The sequence below is a fragment of the Protopterus annectens genome, chromosome 9.part0 (genome assembly GCF_019279795.1).
Source record: "Protopterus annectens isolate FY-2018-M chromosome 9.part0, PAN1.0, whole genome shotgun sequence".
In the NCBI taxonomy this organism is placed as follows: Eukaryota; Metazoa; Chordata; order Ceratodontiformes; family Protopteridae; genus Protopterus; species Protopterus annectens.
In genome coordinates, this window is record NC_056743.1 from 1,173,727,552 (window position 1) to 1,173,739,699 (window position 12,148).

General features: G+C 37.5%; 3 non-coding genes across 3 annotated transcripts; 2 read left to right on the forward strand and 1 right to left on the reverse strand.

Moving 5' to 3' along the window:
• The first annotated feature begins 1,001 nt into the window (after nucleotides 1-1,001).
• On the forward strand, nucleotides 1,002-1,075 carry TRNAI-AAU. Its single transcript has one exon. It is a non-coding gene; the product is annotated as a tRNA-Ile (tRNA).
• A 5,376-nt stretch (nucleotides 1,076-6,451) lies between these two features.
• On the forward strand, nucleotides 6,452-6,525 carry TRNAI-AAU. Its single transcript has one exon. It is a non-coding gene; the product is annotated as a tRNA-Ile (tRNA).
• Nucleotides 6,526-7,865: 1,340 nt separating this feature from the next.
• TRNAI-AAU lies at nucleotides 7,866-7,939 on the reverse strand. The gene has a single exon. It is a non-coding gene; the product is annotated as a tRNA-Ile (tRNA).
• Nucleotides 7,940-12,148: the final 4,209 nt, after the last annotated feature.

Genomic DNA, 12,148 nt, shown 5'->3' on the forward strand with positions numbered 1-12,148 from the left:
CCGCATTCACTTAATCTACCTTCTGTTTTCCCTCCTTATTTTCATCCTGTGCTCACTCATAACTACGGATTGCTACTACATTCATAGAAATTTTGTATTTTTTCTTTGACAACCTTGATTGTAATTGGTGTTGATTTCTACTATGCTATTTGATTGTAATTTTTTTCTTTTTTGTTATAAAGTATATTACATTTTATCTTGTATTTTGTGCATGTTTGGAGCTTTTCTCCTCCGGCCTCCGCAAAAAAAAGGCTATTTGCCCATTCGGATTAACCCAGTTAACAAATGCCAAATAACATAATAAATAAATAAAAGCATGAGAGTGGTTTACTAGGGTAGCTGTGTTGTAAAAGACAGCATGTTTACTTGCTAAATACCCCTTTCCCCATACACCAGTGTGATATTTGACACAGTGCTGCTCTGCTTCAGACTCTGATTCCAAGATATGTTAAACTAAACTAAAAGTTAAGCTAAAAATTGCACATTAATTTCATTGTAGTATCAAAAAAGAAAAAAAAATAACACGTCTTAAATTCTTTAGAAATCTTTTCTACCAACATAACATTTTTAACATAGATCACTTTCGTCTGTTCGTTTTCAGATTTGTATGTCAAGTGTGAAAAGCAGTTAAAATTAAAACTTAAATGTCAGTGCTCAGTACTACATTTTGTTAGGGTAAAAAACAGTATATTAAAGAAAATGTAGTAAAAAAAATAAAAAAACTAAAACTACCAAACTCTTGAGAATGTATATGTACATAAGTCTTATCTCAAATAATAAATCAATTAAAGAATTTTACAATAAATAACACTCGGAAATCTTATCCAAAAGTATATATGTAAAAAGTCTAGCAGAAAAAAACAGTCACTCATGCTCACAGCAATGATAATTTGCTCAGGTCTGCAATTCCTACGAAAATATATAAGTGAGGATAAAAAGCTGAGACAGCACCAAGCTATATAATACAGTAAGAAGACAGATGGTAAATCTTAAGTAAAGAAGGCCGGTTAGCTCAGTTGGTTAGAGCGTGGTGCTAATAACGCCAAGGTCGCGGGTTCGATCCCCGTACGGGCCAGAACTCTTTTTTAAAGGGAGTTGGCATAAAGTGTTTACCTCACAGATACAAGTTAGAGGGTTTGATTCACACATTTCAAGGAAAATTGGCTAGGTTTAAAATGGTCTGCAGGGACAGCTAGCTTAGTAGTTGCCTATGAACCTATAAAATGTGACATTGTATCACAACCCATCTGCGCACTGTGGCCTAATGCAGTGAAGTAATCTGTTATTAATTTTCATTATTAGCTTTGATTATCCATGCCAAATTCATCTCAGGGGAAGTGATTCATAAATGCTTTCAAGTCATCAACATGTTGTCGTCGTCCCCCCTTGCTGGGTGTTTGGAATACACTGCTGATGGAGATTTGGCACCCACCAATAAGTCTCCAAAGTTGTAGCAAAAATAAAATAAAACAAACTGACCACGGCTGAATAAGTTCCAAATTCAAAGTTCCAAGAAGATAAAACTTTAATGAGAAAGACAAGAGTAAGCACTTTCGCGATTCAACATCTAATCGCTTCTTCAGACACCAAAGCGCGTTCGCGATTTAACAACTAATCTCTTCTTCAGACTCTTGTCTTTCTCATTGAAGTTTTATCTTCTTGGAACTTTGAATTTGGAACTTATTCAGCCGTGGTCAGTTTGTTTTATTTTATTTTTGCTACTGCTTTGAGGTGTAAACCAAGCGTTTATCCAGTCTTTGGACCTTTCTTTTTCTACAAAGTCTCCAAAGTTGCCTGTGCTTGCTTCCATCATAGTCTGGCTGCATGGAAGAAAATCAAGGAGTCGGTAATGTCGTATTTAATGACATAGAATAGACTCCATACAGTAGCACATTTTCTGAGAACTTGGTACTGAAAGACTTGCAGTATCATCAGTAGTTTCCTTGAAATGCTGGATGTCCTGTTTCAGCAGGGTCTTCAGTGCTTTGGATTTTCCCCTATGACATCTTCCTTCATTAAAATGCCAAGGGCTGCTATGTTCATAATATGGAGGGGTATATGTGAGTTCCATGTTGCGGTGATTCATCAGGCCATTTACTCTGACCTTGTATCACATACCAGTAGAAATGGAAATGGCTGTACCTGGATATTAATGAGAAGCAGGTTGTCAGGAATTCTCTGGTGGCCTTTTAAAAAAATAAAACAGGCTGCAGCATGCTAAGCCCCTTTACATGTTCCAGCAGCAGGCCCACCAAAGGGCAGAATGTCCCATCATTTTGAGTGGCATGGGGATATAGAGCAAGAAACAGTGTATTTTTTTTCATTGTTTTTCAGTTAAGGAATAGTACACAACTGTTTGACTTTTGGCTTGTTACAGACTTCATCTCCGTCATCCACATGAAGGGATTTAGCACAGACTTTCTCCTTGGTTTGTATAACGCATTCCTCCATGCCTATGGATGAGGTGTGTGTGTGTGTGTGTGTGTGTGTGTGTGTGTGTGTGTGTGTGTGTGTGTGTGTGTGTATATACCTCTGATCTGTTTGGATTACTTGACATGGAAGCCAATTTCTTTTGTTTAGTTGCTGTTTTGAGGTATCCACCACATGACTGATAAGTTCAGGTACTCTGTGTATGATGATGTACTGCAGCCTTTCGGCTTCTCTCTCACCTCTATGGCCGTAATGATGCATGTCTTTGCTAGCCAGTGGGTAGTTTATGGATAAAACAACAGTAAGGTTACTGGTAATGGATTTATCTGTAATGGTTTTATTTTTGTGTAGGACAGAAATAGCAGTCAGTGACAGTCTGTGGGCGTCCTTGGTACCCATCTTTGCTGCTGTATTAGGAGGTTCCTAGTTGTCCTTGAGAAGAGTGTTCAGCTTGCCGTTTGTGCTCCTCAAAATTCTGCTTCCAAGTATTTTTGAATTGTGTATTTAGATGTAGGAAATGTCCCAAAACCACCTGTAGTAGGACAAGTTTAATGGTACTTCACAAATAGAATTCAATACAAAAAGAATACAAATCTCCAGTCAAGCGCTTTCATCCATGGATATTCTGGACTTCATCAGAACAACATACAAAAAAAGCTAAAAATGAGTTAAAATAGTAAAACCAGCACTTCCCATCAATGAACATTATGACATCTCAACTTAAACAGTCATGTTAAAATAGTAGATTTATATTTCAAAATAGTCATTAGGGGACAGCCATCATTGATATCTGGACTAGTGTTGGCATTTAAACTTTGTTGCCAAAAAAAAATCAGTTCCATTGTTTCCAGCTTATTTTGCCAGTGTCCTCCCCTGATGTCTTCTTTCACTATCTTTAAAATACCAAATTGGAATCTTGTGCAAAGGGGAGAGTTTTCTAGGTGCCTAAATAGACCGTTTTCATTTTTAGTTCTTATGGCGTATAAGTGCTCGTAAATACGTTTTTGAAAGGGTCTCTCAGTTTACCTGATATAGAATTGTTGACATCCTGTACACACTGCAATGTATACCAGACCCCTTGACCTATAGTTTCCTGTGGCTAGTCTGACCTTCATGGGAGGGTTCCCCACACAGATGCCACTCTCTTCCAAAATATATCTACAGTAACCACAGACACCATATTTAAATGTACCTTTGAAATTTAGATTCTCCGGGGCCTTTGGGTGCTCCAACAAGTATTTCAAGTTAAAATCAGTTCTATACACAAACCTAGGGGTATTACCAACATACTGGAAAATCTCATCATTACTCCTGAATATCACCCATTTCTTCAATATCTGTCTCACCTTACTACTGATACCACTGTATATTAGAACCATTGATTGAAAATATGACCCTTTGTCGACTTGTGAGTTGTTTTTTACAGGGGGAATACTCAGCAAAGGTGTGTACCGAGTACCCCAACCACCCGTGACCTGCTCACAAGTGTTAAGTCCCTTGGGTACCCTACATCTAAAAAAAAAACTGAACAAGAGTTCCCACCGCGTACCTAAAAACCTCCACTTCAGAACACATCCTTGCCACCCTGACCATTTGGCCCTTAACTATGTTTTTCTTTGCATGTCCAGGGTTGCAACTTTTAAAATCTAAATAATCGTTAGAGAACATAGGTTTTCTGTAAATTTTAGAAATGAGTGTTTGATTTTCCACATCTTTACATAATGTCACATCCAAATAGTCCACTCTGGTCTGAGTGATTAGATGTGAACTTAAAATAATCACAGATGCCACTGAGATAGTCTGAGAACTGTTCTCGTCTCCCAGGAACCTTCCACAAAGTGAAAAGATCATCTAAAAACCTCAAATAACAGTGCCAGTTTTCTTGAAAAGGACTAGTCAAAACATATTTCATTTCCCAGGAATACATCACAAGGTTGGCAAACAGTGGGGCACAACTGGCCCCCATTGCTACACCCATAACTTGTCTAAAGTATTCCCTTTCAAACACAAACCAGTTGTTTTTCAGTATGACCTCCATGACCAACATGATGTTTAAAATTGACCCCCCCTTAAGGTTGTTTTCTCTAACAAAGCCGCTTGGAATAATTCCAACCCTTCCTGATGGGGTATAGATGTAAAAATATCCATGACATCTATTGGGGAAAAACCAAACCAAGTCAGAATAATAATCTGCTTTGATCCTGGAAAGGAAGTCCCATGCGTCTTAATATGTGGTCAATTTCCATCATAGAATTTCTGACCAACCTATCCACAAAGATCCCTAATGGATAGGTAACACTATTCTAGGACGTAACGAGTCTATAAGATGGATGTTCAATACTCTTACGAATCTTCTGGATTCCGAATATGGTTGGGGTGGTAGGATGTTCAATACTTAAAAAATTAAAGATGTCCTCACTGCATTGAAATAAAGAATCTTCTAATAGAAGTTGGATCTTCCTGTAAGCGATATTCACCTTGTTTCCTGACCCAAATTTGTATTTTTCCTCACAATGCAAAGTAGTGAAGATTTGATTAATGTAATCAGTCCTCTCTGCAATAATCATACCACCCCCTTTATCCGGTTTCATAAACCTTAAGTTATTGTTAGCCCTTACTTGGTTCATTGACGGTGATTAATCAAGGATCAGGTTGTAGTACCTTCTCCTATGGGTGTGGAAACATTCAAAAATCTCTTCAGTGCAAACCTGCTCATAGATGTTAATAGTAGGGTGCAGGGGAGGATTAAAGCAGATTTTCTTTTTAAATAAAGCAACATTATTACTGGATTCATTTTCATGGTCCTTAAGCATGACTTTAAAGTTTAATTTTCGCATGTATAATTTTAACTCTGTTGACGTTTTTGCTACATCCCCTCTTTTTGCAGGCACAAATTTTATGCCTTTACGCATGAGAGAAAATAAGTTTTCCTCTACCATTAAACTTGTGTAATTAAAAATATTAAAACCTTAGTGCATTTTCAGTTGCTGTTACAACTGAACTCCCTGTCCCTATTTTGCACATCCCTTGGGTTATTCATGTCTCTCTCTCTCTCCTTCCCAGGTGTGGTTGGTTGTGTTGTCTTTCTCATAAGATTTGGAGAAGGGGTATGCTACTTTATCCCTATACTCAGCTTCATCACAAAGCAGTTTTTTCTGTTTTCTTTTAAAATTTCATTTAGCTACTTGTTAAACTGTGTTAAACATATATTTTACAGAAAAAAAGGAAAAGTAAGCATCATTAATTAATATTTTCATTTAGTTTATCCACTTCACCCTCTGTTCATTAATTTTCTTATTAATTCTGATTATAAAATCCATAAGTTCCAAACCATGTCTGTCAAACATTTCTAAAAGTTCAGTACACTCTGTCATTTTCTTAAATCATTCGGAAATTTATACATCCTTAAAACTTTAGGTACTCTCTTCTGCCTAATGCTCTCTTTTTAAATAAACATTATCACATTGGAGGTTCCATACCGTTGTTAATTTTGTTTCAAGCTCTTGTAGTCTTTTAGAAATGTCCCCCTGTTGAAAAACAGTTGTCCCGTTTAAAGTTAAAATCCATTTTAATCCACTTTTGAAACCTTCTACAGGACTCGCGTTCCATCATTTCATTCAAAACCTGACCACAGTGTGAAAAGAAGTTAAAAATTAAAACTTAAATATCATTGCGTAATACTACTTTTTGTTGGGGGTAAAAACAATACGTATTAAAGAAAATGTAAAAAAAAAACCCTAAATAAACTAGCAAACACTTGAGAATATATATGTACATAAGTCTTTTCATCTCCAATGATAAATCAATTAAAGAATTTTACAATAAATTACACTCAGAAATCTTATCCAAAAGTATATACATGTGAAAAGTCTAGCAGAAAAAACAGTCACTCATGCTCACAGCAGTAATAATTCACTCAGGTCTGCAATCCGTAGGAAAATGTATGCAAAAATAAAAAGCTGAGACAGCAACCAGCTATTGACTACAGTAGGAAGACAGATGGTAAACCTGAAGTAAGGAAGGCCAGTTAGCTCAGTTGGTTAGAGCGTGGTGCTAATAACGCCAAGGTCGCGGGTTCGATCCCCGTACGGGCCACAAATCCTTTTTAACTGGAGTTGGCATAAAGTGTTTACCTCACAGATGCAAGTTAGACGGTTTGATTTACACCTCTCAAGGAAAATTGGCTAGGTTTAAAATGGTCTGCAGGGGCAGCTAGCTTAGTAGTCGCCTATGAACCTATAAAATGTGACATGCTACTTGCATCACAACCCACATTGTGGCCTAATGCAGTGAATTAATCTGATATTAATTTTCATTATTAGCGTTGATTATCTATGCCAAATTAATGTCATGGGAAGTGATTCAAAATGCTTTCAAGTCATCAGCATGTTTTTTTTTTTTTTTTTCCCCGCTGGGTGTTTGGAACACACTGCTGATGGATATTTGACACACACCAATATGTCTCCAAAGTTGCCTGTGCTTGCTTCCATCATAGTCTGGCTGCATGGAAGAAAATCAAGGAGTCGGTAATGTCGTATTTAATGACATAGAATAGACTCCATACAGTAGCACATTTTCTGAGAACTTGGTACTGAAACACTTGCAGTATCAGTAGTTTCCTTGAAGTGCTGGATGTCCTGTATCAGCAGGGTCTTCAGCGCTTTGCATTTTCCCCTATGACATCCTCCTCCGGTAAAATGCCAAGGGCTGCTATGTTCATAATATGGAGGAGTATACATGATATCCATGTTGCGGTTATTCACCAGGCCATTTACTCTGACCTTATGTCGCATACCAGTAGAAATGGAACTGGCAGTACCTGGATATTAATGAAGGAAGCGGGTTGGCAGGAATTTTCTGACAGCCTTTTAAAAAATATAACCGACTGCAGTAGCTGCAGCATGCCAAGCCCCATTGCATGTTCATAGGTATGTACTACGCTAATGGCCTTGGAGTCTTTACAAGCCTGGCCCATAAGATTACCCTGGCACTGTGTCACCCGACCTTAGTTCCCAGTGCCTCTGTCGAGTAGAGCCACTGACGTGATCCCCAGGGTGAGTTTTCTATTTCCCATCCACTCAAGATCCCTCTTGAACAGGACCAGTGAGGTGCTCTGTTTGAAATGTATGGGAAGTCTATTCCATAGCATGGACAGTCTCTGGGTTATGAACCTGTCCCTCCAGTATGCTCTGATTGTGCTAAGGAGGTTGAGGTCTCTGGAGCATGTGGTGCGGAGGGATTGGTATTTCTTTAGATGTAGCATTTCTGACAGAGCTGGGTCAGACATGGCTTTTAACAGAGACTGCCTCTAAGTAGGTGATGTGAGATGATGAATAGTTAGTTTTTTTTTTTTTTTTTTAGTCTGTCCATATAGGACAAGGCCTAGGATCCTCATTGTGAGGTACTTTTGTGGCCTCTCCAATTGAAAAGGCTTCTGGCCCGTACGGGAATTGAACCTGTGACCTTGGCGTTATTAGCACCACGCTGTAACCAACTGAGCTAACCGGACTTACCTACCAGTGTATGGCGTTCCAACAGCAGCCCCACCAAAGAGCTGAATGTCCCATCATTGTGAGTGGGATGAGAATATAGAGTAAGAAACAGTATATTTTTTCATTGTTTTTCAGCTAAGGAATAGTACATTACTGTTTGAAGACTCAAAGGTAGGTGTGTGTGTGTGTGTGTGTGTGTGTGTGTGTGTGTGTGTGTGTGTGTGTGTGTGTGTGTGTGTGTGTGTGTGTGTGTGTGTGTGTGTGCGCGTGTCTTTAACATTGTATCTCTCAACAATACCAATACTTTCTCAGAGATGCTTCATATTTTGAGCTGTGGGGAACAGGATCACCTATCTATGCCTGCCATTCTTTCAACAGTTTGCTGACTCGTGGCTTGCTACAGACTTCATCTCAGTCATCCAGCTGAAGGGATTTAGCACAGACTTTCTCCTTGGTTTGGATAACTTGTTCCTCCATGCCTATGGATGAGCTGTGTTACGGTGTGTGTGTGTATATGTACCTCTGATCTGTTCTGGATTACTTAACATGGAAGCCAATTTCTTTTGTTAGTTGCTGTTTTGAGGTATCCACCGCATGACAGAAGTTCAGGTACTCTGGGTATGATGATGTACTAAATGAAAAAAATAAGCCAGCACCACGAATGGATCCAAAAAGTAGTAGTTTATTGCACTGAAACTAGACCGGTTTCAGCTATTTAGCTTTCCTCAGTAGTTGCAATCATAGAATAAGAATGCTCCTTATATACCCTTTAAGGAAGGAATGACATCACTTCCTGTCAGAAAAGAACTATTAATAAAATAAAATGAAAAATAAATAGTTACAAAACATTCAAAAAGAATAGTCTACCATAAACTGTACCAAACTGTCATGATACCTTTTAGGTGAAAAACAAAATATTACCTTAGTATGCTAAAGAAGATTTTGGCTGTATGAAATAAAAAATGGATTAACATAATAGGTCTTTAACTCACATTATGTCATAAGATCCTATGAAAAAAACACTAAAAAATTATGGTAACAATAAATCATATTTTGGTTACAATGGGAATACCACATACTTGGACCATCAACGATTGAGCTGAAATAAAATGTTGGAACAATAAATCACATTTTATCATTAAGTCCCGGTGAGAAAAGCCCGCCAAGTTTGACTATCCATCTTTTCTCCTTGTTGTTTAAAATGTCATGCCATCCTGTTTTGAATGCCCGGTTTCCAATAATGTTATCAGTAATGCAGAATGAGAATTTAGCTATGTATTAAATGCATTTGTATATATGTTTTATCATACTAAGGTAATATTTTGTTTTTCACCTAAAAGGTATCATGACAGTTTGGTACAGTTTATGGTAGACTATTCTTTTTGAATATGCAAAAAAGGACGCTGACAGCTGTAGATATCCAAAAAGGCCTTTACTCAGTGCAGAACACAAGCACTTTCACTAATAAGCTTCTTCAGGTGTATACTAAGCACTAAAACACACACACCTTTTATATCAGCTGACATATCATATGTTCACATTCCTGAGATGCTCTAATTATCTTAAAGGCACTACCAATATATAAAAAATATATATCTATACACATAAAAAACAGTACTATGACACATGTAACAATGTCAATACAAATAAAATATGCTCAATTTATATAAAACATATACAAATGCATTTAATACATAGAAACATTCAAAGGCAGTAACTAAATTCACACATATTATCTCCTAAGAGGCCTCCTCTTTTTAGTCTAGGTTTTAAGGGAATGCACTCATTAAGCCCATACCCCTCAGTGCTTCTCAATTTGGTGATCCAAATAGCTTCCAAATTCTCTGTTCTGTTGCAAATATCTCCTTGTCTTAAAGTTTCTTGCAACAAGCAGATAACCCTGAAACTAAACACATGTGAATCATCTGTAATAGCTACATGTTTGGAAAGGGCATTAGTCTGACTCCCTTTCCTGATGTAAACATGTTCCCTGATACGTTCTCTAAGATGTCTGTCTGTCTTGCCGATATAGAATTTGGAGCATACCCTACAGCTAGCAAGATAGACCACGTGTCTGCTGTTGCATGTGGCAGAAACATGAAAAAAATATTCCTTACTTTGATCCGGGTGATAAAAGGAATTACCCGTGTGTATGTAACTACACCAGTTACATGCTCCACATTGAATTGTACCCGTAGATTCACCATGTGTTCTATTCTCCTTTGGGTAGCATAACCTTCTCTTAATAGACTTATCATTCCTGTAACTAAACCTGGGTATAGTATCAACTAGGCATGCTATGGTGTTGTCTGTTAATAACACTTGCCAATGTTTCTTAATAATTTCAGTGTACCTGCCAATATCATTAGTATATTTCAGAGACATTCTCAATTTAGTTTGCTTCATATTATCTGTAGAATTCTGCATTGAAACTCTCTTATTAGAGAAATATGGTTTAGCTTCCAGACCTCGCTTCTGAGTGACTATGGGTACGTGCTCAGTCAGGGTCCTTTAATCATACCCTCTTTCCTTCAAAAACCCAACGACTCTATCCATCTCATTATTAAAATCTGCGTCTCTAACATTTAATCTAGAGGCCCTCATAGCCTGGTTAGTGACAACATTCTTAAAAACATGGGGCGGATGTGCACTACTCCTATGAAGGAGGTGATTCACATGACGATCCTTCCTGTGTAGTTTGGTGTAAATAGACCCATTTATATCTCTCACAACAACTACATCTAAAAAATCTAATTCTTGATGTGACACTCTATACGTAAAGCATAAAAACTCTGTGGATCCATTAATAAAACTTAAAAATTTATTAAGACTGTCAACATCTCCCTCCCAAAGGATAAAAACGTCATCCACAAATCTACGATAGAAACGTATATGTTCCAAATTCTATATCGGCAAGACAGACAGACATCTTAGAGAACGTATCAGGGAACATGTTTACAACATCAGGAAAGGGAGTCAGACTAATGCCCTTTCCAAACATGTAGCTATTACAGATGATTCACATGTGTTTAGTTTCAGGGTTATCTGCTTGTTGCAAGAAACTTTAAGACAAGGAGATATTTGCAACAGAACAGAGAACTTGGAAGCTATTTGGATCACCAAATTGAAAAGCACTGATGGGCATGGGCTTAATGAGTGCATTCCCTTAAAACCTAGACTAAAGAGGAGGCCCCTTAGGAGATAATATGTGTGAATTTAGTTACTGCCTTTGAATGTTTCTATGTATTAAATGCATTTGTATATATGTTTTATATAAATTGAGCATATTTTATTTGTATTGACATTGTTACATGTGTCATAGTACTGTTTTTTATGTGTATAGATATATATTTTTTATATATTGGTAGTGCCTTTAAGATAATTGGAGCATCTCGGGAATGGGAACATATGATATGTCAGCTGATATAAAAGGTGTGTGTGTTTTAGTGCTTAGTATACACCTGAAGACGCTTATTAGTGAAAGCGCTTGTGTTCTGCACTGAGTAAAGGCCTTTTTGGCTATCTACAGCTGTCAGCGTCCTTTTTTGCATATTACAGAGACTGTTTCCTGGACGTTTTTGTGTCTTTGCCAGTAACTTTTGTTTTCTCTATTCTTTTTGAATGTTTTTTAACTATTTATTTTTCATTTTATTAATAGTTCTTCTTTTCTGACAGGAAGTGATGTCATTCCTTCCTTGAAGGGTATATAAGGAGCATTCTTATTCTATGATTGTAACTACTGAGGAAAGCTAAATAGCTGAAACCGGTCTAGTTTCAGTGCAATAAACTACTACTTTTTGGATCCATTCGTGATGCTGGCTTATTTTTTTCATTTGGTCACATAAGCTTGGTTGCCGGGCACCAGCCGTACTTGCTAGCTTCATCTTACACTGAATGATGATGTACTGCAGCCTTTCAGCTTCTCTCTCACCCCTTTGGCCGTAATGATGCACGTCTTTCCTTGCCAGTGGGTAGTTTATTGATAAAACAATAAGGTTACTGGTAATGGATTTATCTGTAATGGTTTATTTCTGTGTAGGACAGAAGTAGCAGTCAGCGACAGTCTGTGGGCATCCTTGCTTACCTATCTTTGGTGCTGTATTATGCTGTTCCCAGTTGTCCTTGAGAAGAGCATTCAGCTTGCTGTTTGTGCTCTTTAAAATTCTACCTCAGTCATTTTTCAGTTGTGTACTTAAATGCATTAACACATCCTCATTGCTTTGCTT